Source organism: Sphaeramia orbicularis, chromosome 15, assembly GCF_902148855.1.
Source record: "Sphaeramia orbicularis chromosome 15, fSphaOr1.1, whole genome shotgun sequence".
Classification (NCBI taxonomy): domain Eukaryota; kingdom Metazoa; phylum Chordata; class Actinopteri; order Kurtiformes; family Apogonidae; genus Sphaeramia; species Sphaeramia orbicularis.
In genome coordinates this window covers 302681-317297 of record NC_043971.1, presented here as the reverse complement: position 1 = coordinate 317297, position 14617 = coordinate 302681, and the positions used below count along the sequence as shown (strand labels likewise).

The 14617-nt window shown below is 41.5% G+C and overlaps 1 pseudogene; it reads right to left on the bottom strand.

Moving 5' to 3' along the window:
• LOC115434497 (potassium channel subfamily K member 18-like) lies at positions 1-11644 on the bottom strand (annotated as a pseudogene).
• Between the last annotated feature and the right edge of the window lie 2973 nt (positions 11645-14617).

Genomic DNA, 14617 nt, shown 5'->3' with positions numbered 1-14617 from the left:
TCAATGATTCAGTCGTTCTCCTGGTTGTTGGAACTCACGGTTTCCTCTGCCTACAAACTTGATGCACTGACGGTAGAAGCTCACAATTCGTGACTGGCTCAGTTTGAACGCCATAGACATGATGGCCATGCCAATAATGATGAAGAGCGAGGTAAGCATGAAAGTATTTGGGGTGACTGGGTACGATTTCACCAAACCGATGGTAGTGAGTGTGATGAAGCAGAAGTAGTACGGGTCAAAGCCCTTGAACTCTGTTTCCCATATGGGCAGAATCAAACCTCCCAGCAGAATGTAGGCAAATACAATGAAAAGGATCAACACGAAGGGAACATCCAGCGTTTCCATCCCATCCCCTAAACCAGAGAAGTCCCACATGGCAAATCCTTGGGTACTTTGGGCAGGCGGTCCAGTTCTGGGCAGGACAGGCTTCTGAGCAGTGGGCTCTTTCTCAGTAAATTCTCCCTCGCCAGAATCTTCTCAAAGATCTCTTTGTTGTTTTGGAGCTGAATGGATTTCTGCCTGACGCCCCTTGGGTGTGCAACACTTCCCGAATGTCCAGAGGTTCACGGACGACAACGTCGTGACTGAAAAAAAAGGTACTCGTCCTCCAGGGGGCGGGGGAGCGAGTCTGCACATGTACGAGGTTTCCATGGAGACCGGGCGCGGGAGCGAATGGCCTTGCAGAGGGAGTGAAGCCGGACGTACGTTCTGGACATCAACAGAGCCATGAAGTCTCCAACATCCAGGATCACCAGGAGCATGAGAGGGATGCCCACCATGGCGTACAGGACACACACCACTTTACCGGTCAGGGTAACTGGGTAGATCTCCCCATAACCTGGAAAACACAAACAGTTTAGACCAGGGGGGTCAAACATGCGGCCCGGGGGCCAAAAGTAGCCCGCCAAGGTTCCAGTCCGTCCCATGGGATGAATTTACAAAGTACAAAAATTCCACAGTCTTGAATTGAATTAAGCAAAAGCAAAATTAGCTTGAATTAAGCAAAAAAAAAAAAAAAATCTCAAATTTTGCAAAAAATCTGGTATTAACAACTTCAGATTTTTTAGTGCAAAAAAATCACATTAAATTGTGAAACTCTTTCCATTTCCAAACTCTCCTGTTCCAATAAAATGTGACTAACCTGAACAAATGTGTCCAACCTGAAATGTCTGTATTAAATTCAGTCCAGTTTGAACTCTTTTCTTCCTGTTCCTCAGTGTTTAGTGTCTTTGGAGATCTGATCCAGAATGCACATGGACTAATGAGAAGTGGAGGAAGAAGACTGAGAAAATTACACTGATTTTACTGAAGAAATGTCCGTTTTTTCAGGTTATTCACATCTGTTTTGTGTTGGATAGTTTATAAAGTAAGTATTTTCATCATTTAATGGGTTTTTTTTTTCACTCAAACACAGACATAAATGTGCAGTTGTCATATTTGCAGGTTCTTCTGTTCTTATTTTTCTGGTCCGGTCCACTGCAGATCAGATCACGCTGAATGTGGAACCTGAAAGAACAGGAGTTTGAGAACCCTGGGTTAGACCTTTGAGGATTAGCTCAATTTAAGGGGCACAGGAAGCAACACCACTGCGTAAACAGAGTCTACAGTCTAAAGCCATCTGTGGCAAACAGGCTTGTAAGAAAATATCAGTTCTGCAATTATCACAATATTTCACTTCATGATACTGTAATTGATATTAAAAAGTACTGTATCGATATTTTTAAGTATTTATTCAAATGCAGATATGGCGGAGATTCATTTGTTTATCATGCTCTTTTATTTTATATCCACATGGGTATTTTTGCTCGGTTTATTACCTCGTCCAGGAGGTATTGTGATCACTTTGCTTTGTGTGTGTGTGTGTGTGGTGTGTGTGTGTTTGTTTGTTTGTTTGTTTTCATCTTTAGTGTAAAACTCTTCCACCCATCTTTCCCAAATCGTCCCCACAGATAGGCCTAGGCCCTGGGACCAATCCAGTCCATTTTGGTCCCAGTAGGACAAAGTTCAAGGTCACAACATCTACAGTTTTCCATCTGTCATCACTGAGACATTTTCCAAAATCATCCAAAATTCCAAACGACTCCGATTCTCCTCCAGTTGGATCCACCTGTAGCTTAGAACAATCTCTTGTATGTGGAACTAAACTGTCCACATCCACTGTGGAATGTGGACTCTGTGGACATTTACACTGAACACTGAAAATCCCATTTCCCACACATTAAAATTAGAACTCAACTATATTGATGTGAATTGAATCTAATTGGACAGACACATGACTGGGGACCAGATTCAACTGTTTCTGTGTATGGAACAACCTGGAAACTGTTGGATTTAAACAGACAGAGTGGATCCACACATGCACAGCGTTCAGGCTGAAGGAGGAGCTCTGAGTTCTGAACACTGGTTTGTTTACTAGCGTCCTAAAGCACTGTTTACCGTCTGAAAGAGGCAAATGTTAGGTTTTTTTATTGGGAATGCACAAAAGTAATGTTCTGATGTTGGATGATTCAAGGACTTAAAACTACGTATTCTTTTCACCAATAGAATATGAACATTTAAGCAGGATCTCAAACTGTAATGTCTGTAAAACATCCATCCATCCATTTCCTTCCGCTTATCCGGGGCCGGGTCGCGGGGGGTAACAGTCTAAGCAGGGATGCCCAGACTTCCCTCTCCCAGACTCCTCCTCCAGCTCTTCCGGGGGGACCCCGAGGCGTCCCAGGCCAGCCGAGAGACATAGTCTCTCCAACGTGTCCTGGGTCTTCCCGAGGTCTCCTCCCGTGGGGACATGCCCGGAACACCTCCCCAGGGAGGCGTCCAGGTCTGTAAAACATGATTTATTTATTTATTTATTTATTTGAAACCTAATGAAACCTGATGAAAGCGATCCTCTAACTCAACCAAACTAAGTAAAAGTGTGACTTATTTTCCGTGGTAGGACTCATAGGTTTAATAACCACACTCTATGTTCTTTAAAGTACATGACGCTGTCTGTGCAGGAATGAAGTTCACAAGAAAAACGACAACAACCAGAGGAACAATCCACCCAAAGCCTCTAACGACCTCTAATAGGCATTCTGTGGTTCAGTAAAAGCATCCTCCTCTGAGTGAACGGTGCGCTGCACTGAGCTGTGGACTTCCTGTTCCTGTCCAGCCATTAGCCATTAGCCATTAGCTGCCTTCTCTTAACCACTTACCATACATCTGAAAGTAAAAGGGACTAATGTGTGTTGGCAGCGGTCCGAAACGTCAAGTCAGAGTCAGTGAGAGGAAGAGCTGGCAGAAAAGTGAAGGGAAAACATCTATTAAAAGCATGAAAATATGACATATAATCACCAAAATGACACTGAGTTAATGAAGCAAATGGAAATATATATGAATACATTTGAGATGAAAGTTTGTCTTCGATGGGAACATGAACTTTTATGATTAGTTATGAAATAGTACGATCATCCTTTTGTTATAAAACTATGGTTATTTTTTGAGAGTGTGCAAGACAGTTTTGCAACGGCAGTGAATAAAAATTAAATATATTAATATATCCTCCTAAGACCTAAGACAGTAAGAGGTTTGGTTTTTTTTACGTTACATAATTGCCCTGATTGGAAACAGCACAATACTATGATTTGTTTTTTGTTTTGTTTTTTTTAGTAAAACTGTGAATGTCTTGTCCCCTACAGAGGACAAAAACATCCAATCCATCTTCAGATTTACAGTAAAGGTTAATCTTTCCATCCTATAAATTCCCATGGTTTATGTCTTCCAATTATTTATTGTCAGTTCTTCTTGTGTCATCCATCGTTTAGTTATTGCCTTTTTCCTGCAGTTAGTAATATACTGAAAAAGTATCTGTTTATGTTTTTGACCTCTGGAGAATGTATCCCACACTGTAAAAAAAAATCTGTAATTTAACAGAATTTTCACTGTTTATTTGACAAATTTTTCCTGTATTTTTAAGATACAGGAAAATATCAATGAAATGACAAAAACAGACTGATTTTACATGTCGAATGTAAAATAACACGAAAAAACTGTAACTGTGAATAACCATAACATTTCCATTTCTTAAAAGAATTTTTTTCACAGAAAAATACAGTTAAAATACATTTGCAAATGTATCATAATTTTACAAATATTTCTTTTCTATTTATGAGATTAAACTGTTAATTTAAAAGTTTAATACTGTAAAAAAAAATAATAAAACCAGATAAATTTACTGACAATTAACTGTAACAGTAGTATTAGTTCTGTCAGTTGAACCAGACTTGTTTGTTCATTGACAAATATCTTGTGTAATTACAGGAGGGTTCACAACAAAAATGTTGAATAAATGTATTTTTGTGAATGTATAACATGTATAAGCACTGATAAACTGTCCAAATACAGTTTTTATCAGTGGATTGGACAACTGAGTCTCACTGAAAATTATTTATATATATATTTATAGGGAATTGGATTGTTTTAATACATGTAAATATCTTTATTAAACGTTAAAAAGTTCAAAAAATATGCAAAATCTTATGTAAAGTTAAGGGCAAAGAACTGTATTGTAATGATGGAAAATTACCGTATTTTATGAGATGTAATTTCTGTTATTTAACAGTATTTTTCAGCACCCCAGCAGCCGGAATATTATTATTATTTATTTATTGTTGTTTGTTTATTTATTTATTTTGCAGTGCAAATATATGGTTTTGAAATCCAAAGGTAAGTAGGTATTAAGAATGACTTCTATGGCTTTGTGTATTTCTTTCCACTTATGGTTAATTTTTTGGCATTCTCAGAATATGTGGAAATGCTGTGCAGTGTGACAGCTACAGTTCCTCCAGTGCTGTCAGTTCCTATTGTTTTTCCAAATCCAATAGTTTAAATCAGTAAATAGTTTGTCTTTTCATCAGTCAGTAATGACAAATGTTTCAGTTTCACTCTTGAATGTGTTTTTTTTTTTTTTTTTCACTTTGGTCTGCAGTGAGTTAAATACAATATAAAAATTCAAATAATAAAATGTCTTTGTATAATATGGGAACTCTAAAAAACATATTGTTTCTCATTTGACCTTTTTCACCTTTTCTACACCAAGGCTTCAGAATACCCCTAAAACTCTGTATGAAAACTAAATATACCCCCCCCACCCCCCACCCCCCATCCATAATTCTGACATGACAGTAAAGCTGAAAGTCCAAATAAAAGAGGATATAATTATAATAATAATAATAATAATAATAATAATAATAATAATAATAATAATAATAATAATAATAAGTGGATTAGTGGTGCAGCGTTTTACTGTGTAATGTCATTTAGTTGAAATGCAAAGAAAAGGGAAGGACAGGAAACATTTGAGTCCACAGTTAATGTTCTGAATGTTCGGCTGCAGATCCTCATTAGCGCTCATTACTCACTGGCTCGTTCCCTGTCACAGCTGTTTACGTTAATGCAAACTAAATATTGTATTAAACTTCTGAGTGTTGAAGCTTTTATCACAAGCAGTCAGAGCAGACCAGATGCAGGGGCCGGGTTCTAGTCTGTCATACTGGGGGGGGGGGGGGGGGCACCAGTGTCCTGAAGGCTGACACTGGGAACTGCAGTCCTGAACAGAAGCAGTCTGGGCTTTATTTAAGAAGAAGAGTCCTTTTATTGGTCCCCAAAGAGGATTCAGTCGTCTGGCAGCTCATCTGTGTTCATTTACTCTTTAATATAAAATAAAAATGATTTTAAAAGTCCTTCGTGCATATTTCTTTTCATTGGATGAGCTTGAAAAATAAAAGAATGAAACTAAATACTAATAAAATAAATTATTCTCACTGTGGCCAGAATTTAAACAAACAGAAGGCCGTCTACTGTCGTTCAAACAACTGAAACTGGGAGAAAAGTAAAAATAAAAAAACAAATTATATTTTTTCATATTTCACAAACTAAAAAGTCTGATTCAAATTCAATCTGCAAAGTGACAAATGACAAAGAGCACTAATCTGTCTTTTTCATCTAAACCCTGAACTTTGGACTCAGATGTCAGTAGAACTGTCCACATATGAACCAACAGGACTGAATGATCAGAATAGTTCATAGGATTCTGTGACAGATCCTTCGCTCAGTTTCTGGTCCTTCCTCGGGCGACAGCGGTCATTTTGTAGATTTATTTATTATTCAGTCTAAATCTGCTTCAGATTATTGGACTTGTTCCCAGTATTTTCCTCTAGTTTGACCGCTGAGCTATTACACCAGCTTTAAACTCTATGTGGACTCAGACAGGATGTGTGACCGGAGCCCACACACTTCAACAGCCTCTGTGTTCATTTAACTCTGGACCATTTCTGCATGGTCCCAACAGGTGGGTCTGGCATGTTGACAGCCCCTGGGCTAAATCCTCCTTTTGGATCCTTCTGAATCTGACAAACAAACCCACCCCCCCCCCCCCAAAAAAAAAAAAGAATCCAAACTAAAAACTAATCATTTTCATTCGTCCAATCAGAGGGGCTGCAGGCGTCATGTGACCACTCCATTATGTACTGGGCCCTTTTACGGCCCCACAACAGCAGGAAGAGGATCTGATAAGAGCAGCAGAAGCACAGAACACAGACAGAGTGAGGCTGGGGCTCAGACGGACCACACACACAGAGGGGTCCGGCCCCTGAGTCTGGGACCACATCAGCAAAAAGCAGGAGTCTGGACAAATATACAGGCCACTTTATTATGTACGTCTGTCCACCTGCACCTTCACTATGTATCCAACTGAAACAGAAAAAGCTGGTCTAGGTCGGGTCTGGGTCTGGGTCTGGGTCTGGGCTCTGGGGATCTGGGCTCTGGGATCTGGGTCTGGGTCTGGCGTCTGGGTCTGGGTCTGGGCTCTGGGATCTGGGTCTGGGTCTGGTTCTGGGATCTAGGTCTGGGGTCTGAGGGCGTCTGGGTCTGAGTCTGGGTGTGTGGGTCTGGTTCTGGGGTCTGGATCTGGGTCTGGGGTCTGGGGAACTGGGGTCTGGGTGTCTGGGGTCTGGGGATCTGGGGTCTGAGGGCGTCTGGGGATCTGGGTCTGGGGTCTGGGGGTCTGGGTCCTGGGTCTGGTTGGAGGTTCTGTTCTGTCAGATGAACAGTGAAGGAGTGGATCCAGAACATTAGACCAGGGACAGATCAGGGTCCACATGAGTTTTCCATCCGACCCAAACCCCAGATGGACATGGGGCAGAACATGGGGGGGGTGTCCTCCCTACTCGTACCCCCCAGGCCTGCCAGTATCCTTGTGTTTGGCCCCTCCCCTCTCGCCCCCCCCACACCCGTCAGTATCCTTGTGTTTGGCCCCTCCCCTCTCGCCCCCCACACCCGTCAGTATCCTTGTGTTTGGCCCCTCCCCTCTCGCCCCCCCACGCCCGTCAGTATCCTTGTGTTTGGCCCCTCCCACTCGCCCCCCCAGGCCTGTCAGTATCCTTGTGTTTGGCCCCTCCCCTCTCGCCCCCCACACCCGTCAGTATCCTTGTGTTTGGCCCCTCCCCTCTCGCACCCCCACGCCCGTCAGTATCCTTGTGGTTGGCCCCTCCCCTCTCGCCCCCCACACCCGTCAGTATCCTTGTGTTTGGCCCCTCCCACTCGCCCCCCAGGCCTGTCAGTATCCTTGTGTTTGGCCCCTCCCCTCTCGCCCCCCACACCCGTCAGTATCCTTGTGTTTGGCCCCTCCCCTCTCGCCCCCCAGGCCTGCTGGCCCATGTGTGTCAGTGTGGTCAAACTCACCCACGGTGGTGAAGACGGTGCAGCAGAAGAACATGGAGCCAAGAAGTCCCAGCGTTCAGGTCTCTGGAGCCACGTGGACTGAAATCCAGCTCGCATTTTCCCCTCCACCACTGAGACGATGTCATCGTGAGAGTAGGAGACGTTAACTGAAAGACATGACCCACACACGTTCAACACGTGTGCAGAAAGTTTATGATCGTTCACCAAAACTCAACAATACAGTTTCAGTTAGTTATGGTTTTTTCTTTCAGTTCTAGTTTTTATTTATTTCAGTTAACGAAAATGTTTTTATAATTCTAGCTCTCGTCATTTCGTTAGTTTTCGTTAACGATAATAACCTTGGAGCTCTGTCTGCTCCATGGCTTTGAACATCTGTTTACCTCTACCAACACAAACCACACTAACGGCATCTGTAACACACTGGAACCACAGGAAACCCACCATCACAGGATTCACCTGGTTACATAAAAAATCTGTCCTCTTGTGTGTTTCTTTGGTCACTGCTGCTCTTTTTTTTCTCTTTTTTTTTTTTTTTTTTGCTGTGTTTACCTCAAGGTTATTATCGTTAAAAAAACTAAAAAAAAATGACCAAAACTAGAATTATAAAAACATTTTCATTAACTGAAATAAACAAAAACTATAATTAAAAGAAAAAAAACATAACTAACTGAAACTGTATTGTGTGTTTAAAAAAACTGTATTTGAATTATGGAAAATTACCGTATCACATGGTTATTTTCCATTATTTAACAGTATTTTTTTGGCGCCCCAGCTGCCGGAATATTACCGGGTTTTTTTGGGGTTTTTTTTAGGTTTTTTTTTTTTTTTTTTTTTTTTTTTTCACAGTGTGTGTGTGTGTCCGTCCACAGCTGACTGTTTCAGTTTGTCATCCTTCTGTATTGTTTCTCAGTGAACAGACTAGTGTAAACAGTAACAGCTGATCGGACCAGTATTCTGTCAGATATTAGTCATTTTTAATCCCATATCCTTGGAATCACACTTGGCGCTGACTGTTGGACAAATGTGGTACAACATGAACAAATACACAACAGCAGAAAAACCTGCACATGTAGAACCTGTGGATCCAAACGGGTCCTGCAGATTTCTTTAGATTGTCCAGTTTAAAGGCCATCAGGAGAATATGATCTGAACTCACATGAACCTGCAGCTGTTTTCACTGGTTTGGATTCAGGTTTTACCTTTGTTTGGTTCTGAATGTTCTAACTCCATCCTGAAGTATTTGTATACTTCTGTACACTGTAAAAAAACAAACAAACAAAAAAAAAAACTGAAAAAAACAGGTAATATTCCAGCAGTTGGGGCACCAAAAAAATACTGTTAAATAACAGAAAATAACCATCTGATAAAAATACAGTAATTTTCCATAATTAAAATACAGTTTTTTGCTTTAACTTTACATGAGATTTTGCATTTTTTAATGTTTAATAAAGAATATTTCATGTATAAAACAATCCAATTCCCTATAAATATATATATAAATAATTTTCAGTGAGACACAGTTGTCCAATCCACTGATAAAAACTGTATTTGGACAGTTATCAGTGCTTATACATGTTATACATTCACAAAAATACATTTATTCAACATTTGTGTTGTGAACCTCCTGTAATTACACAAGATATTTGTCAATTAACAAACAAGTCTGGTTCAACTGACAGAACTAATACTTCTGTTACCGTTAACTGTCAGTAATTTTATCTGTTTTTATTTTTTATTTTTTTTAACTTTAAATTAACAGTTTAATCTCATAAATAGAAAAGAAATATTAGTGAAATTATGAGACATTTGCAAATGTATTTTAACTGTATTTTTTCTGTGAAAAAAGAAAAAAATTCTTTTAAAGAAAAGGATATTTTCTGGTTATTCACAGTTACAGTTTTTTTTTGTGTTCTTTTCCATTTGACATGTAAATCACAGTCTGTTTTTGCCATTTCAATGATATTTTTCTGTATCTGAAAAATACAGGAAAAATCTGTCAAATAAACAGTGAAAACTGTTAAATTACAGATTTTTTTTTTTTTACACTGTGCTTGTGTAGGTATTTCATCAATAAAAAAAAAAATCTTCACCCAGATGAAATCAAATAATTATAATAATATTAATACTTAAGAAAAAATGCAGTTATTATGGGATGTTCTGATTCAACAGGCTGATCTGAGCTGATGCCTTTAAGAAATGATGGAATACAGAAGGAGGAGCAGAGATCTGAGTCTGAACCCTTTAACCCTCTGAAACACAGGTGTCAAACATGGGGCCCAGGGGCCAAATCCAGCCCTCCAAAGGGTCCAGTCCGGCCCACCAAAGGGTCCAGTCCGACCCACCAAAGGGTCCAGTCCGGCCCACCAAAGGGTCCAGTCTGGTCCCCTAAAGGGTCCAGTCCGGCCCACCAAAGGGTCCAGTCCGACCCACCAAAGGGTCCAGTCCGGCCCACCAAAGGGTCCAGTCCGACCCACCAAAGGGTCCAGTCCGGCCCACCAAAGGGTCCAGTCCAGCCCACCAAAGGGTCCAGTCCGGCCCACCAAAGGGTCCAGTCCAACTCACCAAAGGGTCCAGTCCGGCCCACCAAAGGGTCCAGTCTGGTCCCCCAAAGGGTCCAGTCCGGCCCACCAAAGGGTCCAGTCCGGCCCACCAAAGGGTCCAGTCCGACCCACCAAAGGGTCCAGTCCGGCCCACCAAAGGGTCCAGTTCGACCCTGTGGATGAATTAGTGAAGTGCATAAATTCCACTCAGATGTGCCCAGTCCTGTTAGTTCAGTTCCACATTCAGACCAGTTCCGTCTGCAGTGGACAGGACCAGTCACATACTATCAGAAGAACAGAAATAATGACAACTGACAATGTTTCTGTTTGGAAATGGAAATATTTTCATGGATTTACACTAAAACTAAGGAGAATTTTGGAAAAAAAAAAAAAAAAAAAGTGAATAATCTGAAATGTCTTGTACCAATATTCTGTCTGTTGTTAAATGTTGTGTGTGTTTGTAGATCCACTGTGATCTGTACGTTCTAATGAACATGTGGAAATGATAAACTGAGGCAGAATAGTGTTCAAATTACACTGATTTTTTTTAATTTTTAATTTTTATTTTTTGGTCTTATTTCCTAGAAGTGTGGTTGGCTATGTGTACAGGCTTATCCATTTTTTATGTACTTATTTATTTAATCATATTATCCCCTTTGTTCCTCTCTGTTTCTTCCTTTCAGTGGACATTATTGATACCCTTTTCTTCTTAAAAAAAAAAAAAAGAGAACAGTGTACTTTGTATGACTGATGTCATGTATAATATCTCATAAGACTGTTCTGAATAAATATTGGAATAAAAAAAATTACACTGATTTGTTTGGTTTGTTCATTTTCTTCACATCTTTTGAAAGAAGAGTTTGTAGATGTGACCCTGTTCAGAGTGTAACTGTACTTTTTTTGCTCTAAAACAGATACAGTTTGGAGTGGACCTTATTTCTATATTATTGTGTCCTTATTTTTCTGCTTGGGTCCAGTTCAGATCAGATTTAGCTGACTGTGGAACTGAACTAACAGGAGCTGGACTGAACTGGGTTAAACCCTCCTACAGAGGCTTTGAACTGGGACTGATGCTCCTGGTCCCGGTCCCGGTCCCGGTCCTGGAGCTGAATACTGGATCTATCAGAGGAGTCTGGACTCTTACCGCTCAGGTTCTGGACGGTCTGGACCAGGTCCTGCAGGAAGCTCTGGTACTTGGGCTGGATGGACGGGTCGGAACCTCCGCCAGGACCCTCAATGAGCTCGAACACGAACCCGCCCAGAGCCGCGTACGCGACCAGAGACAGACACAGCAGCAGGTGCGGGATCAGCCGGCACGCACGCGCTGCGCATTTCCGAGACTCCGATTTAGCGGCGATTTTCCCCCTGACTGCCACCGACATGTTTCCTCCTCCTTCTGCTTCTGTCTTCTTCTTCTCTTTCTCTGTCTTCTTCTATTTCTCCTGCTCTTTCTTCTATCTCCTGTCTTCTTCTTCTCTTTCTTTCTTCTTCTCTTTCTTCTTCTTGCTGTTTTTCTCTCCTCCTCTCTGCTTCAGCTCCTGCGCTCTGCGCGTCCGTGCGTCTTTACGCTCCTCCAGTGCGCGCTTGGACAGCAGGACATCCTCCGCGCGCTGCAGCAGTGTGATGAGTCCTGGGGGGGGGGGGGCGTGCACCAGCAGAAGTCCTGCAGAACCCACCAGAGCACCAGGTCTGACATGTGCCCCCAATGGAGACCCAAGATCTGGGAAGGACAGAACATAAGGACCCCCCAGACCACATATGGGTTTACTGTCCACACCACCAGACAAGACTGTCACAGCTTTGTAACCCCCCCCCAAAAAACAAACAAACAAACAAACAAACAAATTGTGTATTAAAATTGTCAAATGGAAAAACGACAGTTTGCCAAGAAGGTTTTTGTGTCTGCAAGAGGTGGATTTGTGTCCGTAGTTAAACTGGTGTATGCACAAAACTGGACTGGAAAGACCTGTGAGTCCAACTGGAGTCACATGACCAAAACAACTGGAGTCACATGACCAAAACAACTGGAGTCACATGACCCAAAACACTGGAGTCACATGACCAAAACAACTGGAGTCACATGACCAAACAACTGGAGTCACATGACCGAAACAACTGGAGTCACATGACCGAAACAACTGGAGTCACTTGACCAAAACAACTGGAGTCACATGACCAACAACTGAGTCACATGACCGAAACAACTGGAGTCACATGACCCGAAACAACTGGAGTCACTTGACCAAAACAACTGGAGTCACATGACCAAACAACTGGAGTCACATGACCAAAACAACTGGAGTCACATGACCAAAACAACTGGAGTCACATGACCAAACACTGGAGTCACATGACCAAACAACTGGAGTCACATGACCAAACAACTGGAGTCAACATGACCAAAACAACTGGAGTCACATGTACCAAAACAACTGGAGTCACATGACCAAACAACTGGAGTCACATGACCAAAACAACTGGAGTCACATGACCAAACAACTGGAGTCACATGACCAAACAACTGGAGTCACATGACCAAAACAACTGGAGTCACATGACCAAACAACTGGAGTCACATGACCAAACAACTGGAGTCACATGACCAAACAACTGGAGTCACATGACCAAAACAACTGGAGTCACATGACCAAACAACTGGAGTCACATGACCAAAACAAACAGATGTGGATGGATGTTAGAACAAGAGAAGAAGAAGAGTTGAACCCAAACGTGTGTGTGTGTGTGTGGGGGGGGGGGGACGACAATGATCAGTGGATCTGTTGGTAATTGGATTTTCTTTCCAGAAAAAAAAAAAAAAAAAAAAAAAAAAATAACTAGTGGTTAATTGATTTTTGTTTGAAAATAGAGGAATTCAAATTGAATTTCAAGATGTTTTTCTTTTTCAGTGTCAAAACAGACAAACCAAATTTAAAAAATGGAAGGAAGGAAAGGAACTTCAGGGTCAAATCAAATCAGATACAAATGTCAACATGAAACCCCACATTTGGTCCATTTGATTATGTTCAATTTTTAATTTGTGCGTACAGTTGAAAGAATGAAAAATCGGACTACTGTCCCTGTATCTTAGCGTCCAAATTCAAAGTTTTGGTAAATGTATCCAGATCCATTTATTCTCCCCCAGTTCTGTGTATTTATTCTATTACAGAAATAGTCCATGTTTTGCTCATATTCAATCAGATCTGTAAAAAATTCAAATTCACACTTGATATCATTGATACTGATTTATTGGATCAATCCACTTCCTATCTGTTAGAATGGGAACATTTTTCAAAGTGGCACCAAATCCAGAATCAGATCCAGATTGAAATAATTTCAATCCCTTGTGTTGACATCATCATACAGAAGCTGTAGACCAGGTTTGAAGTCAATTAGAACTGGAGTTTGGGAGAAAAAGACGATTGAAATGTTTTCCCCATAAGAGCCCATGTTAAATTTTGTGTCAGTTCCAGATCCAGAAGCAGATCCTGATCAGCATGTGGACATTATGTTTGGGTCATCTCCCCATCAGCGCTGGACTGGAGACATTTACACTGGACATCATTTATATTTACTGAGTTATTGCATCCATCCACTTCCTATCTCTGATAATGGGGACAGTTTTCAAAGTGGCACCAAATCCAGAATCAGATCCAGAGCCAAATAATTTCACTAACTTTTGTCGACATCATCATAAAGAAGCTGTATACCAAGTTTGAAGTCAATGGGAATCGTAGTTATAGAGAAGAAGACGATTGAAAGTTTAGTAACAGATGACAGTAGCTTAGGGCCTGTCAGCTGTTAGCGAAAAACAACTCATATGATTTTTATTTGTACACAAATAATGAAATAACGAGTCATTTGTTCCTTTTCTGAGTGTGGATTCTCAATTGAATATGAAAAGAATGAATCATCCTCAGACTGAGGACACTAGTGAAACTCCAGTGTAGTCCACGTGAGTCCAGTGTGGTCCATATGAGTCCAGTGTAGTCCACGTGAGTCCAGTGTGGTCCACGTGAGTCCAGTGTGGTCCATATGAGTCCAGTGTAGTCCACGTGAGTCCAGTGTGGTCCACGTGAGTCCAGTGTGGTCCATATGAGTCCAGTGTAGTCCACGTGAGTCCAGTGTAGTCCACGTGAGTCCAGTGTGGTCCACGTGAGTCCAGTGTGGTCCATATGAGTCCAGTGTAGTCCACGTGAGTCCAGTGTAGTCCACGTGAGTCCAGTGTGGTCCACATGAGTCCAGTGTAGTCCATGTGAGTCCAGTGTGGTCCACGTGAGTCCAGTGTGGTCCATATGAGTCCAGTGTAGTCCACGTGAGTCCAGTGTGGTCCACGTGAGTCCAGTGTGGTCCATAGA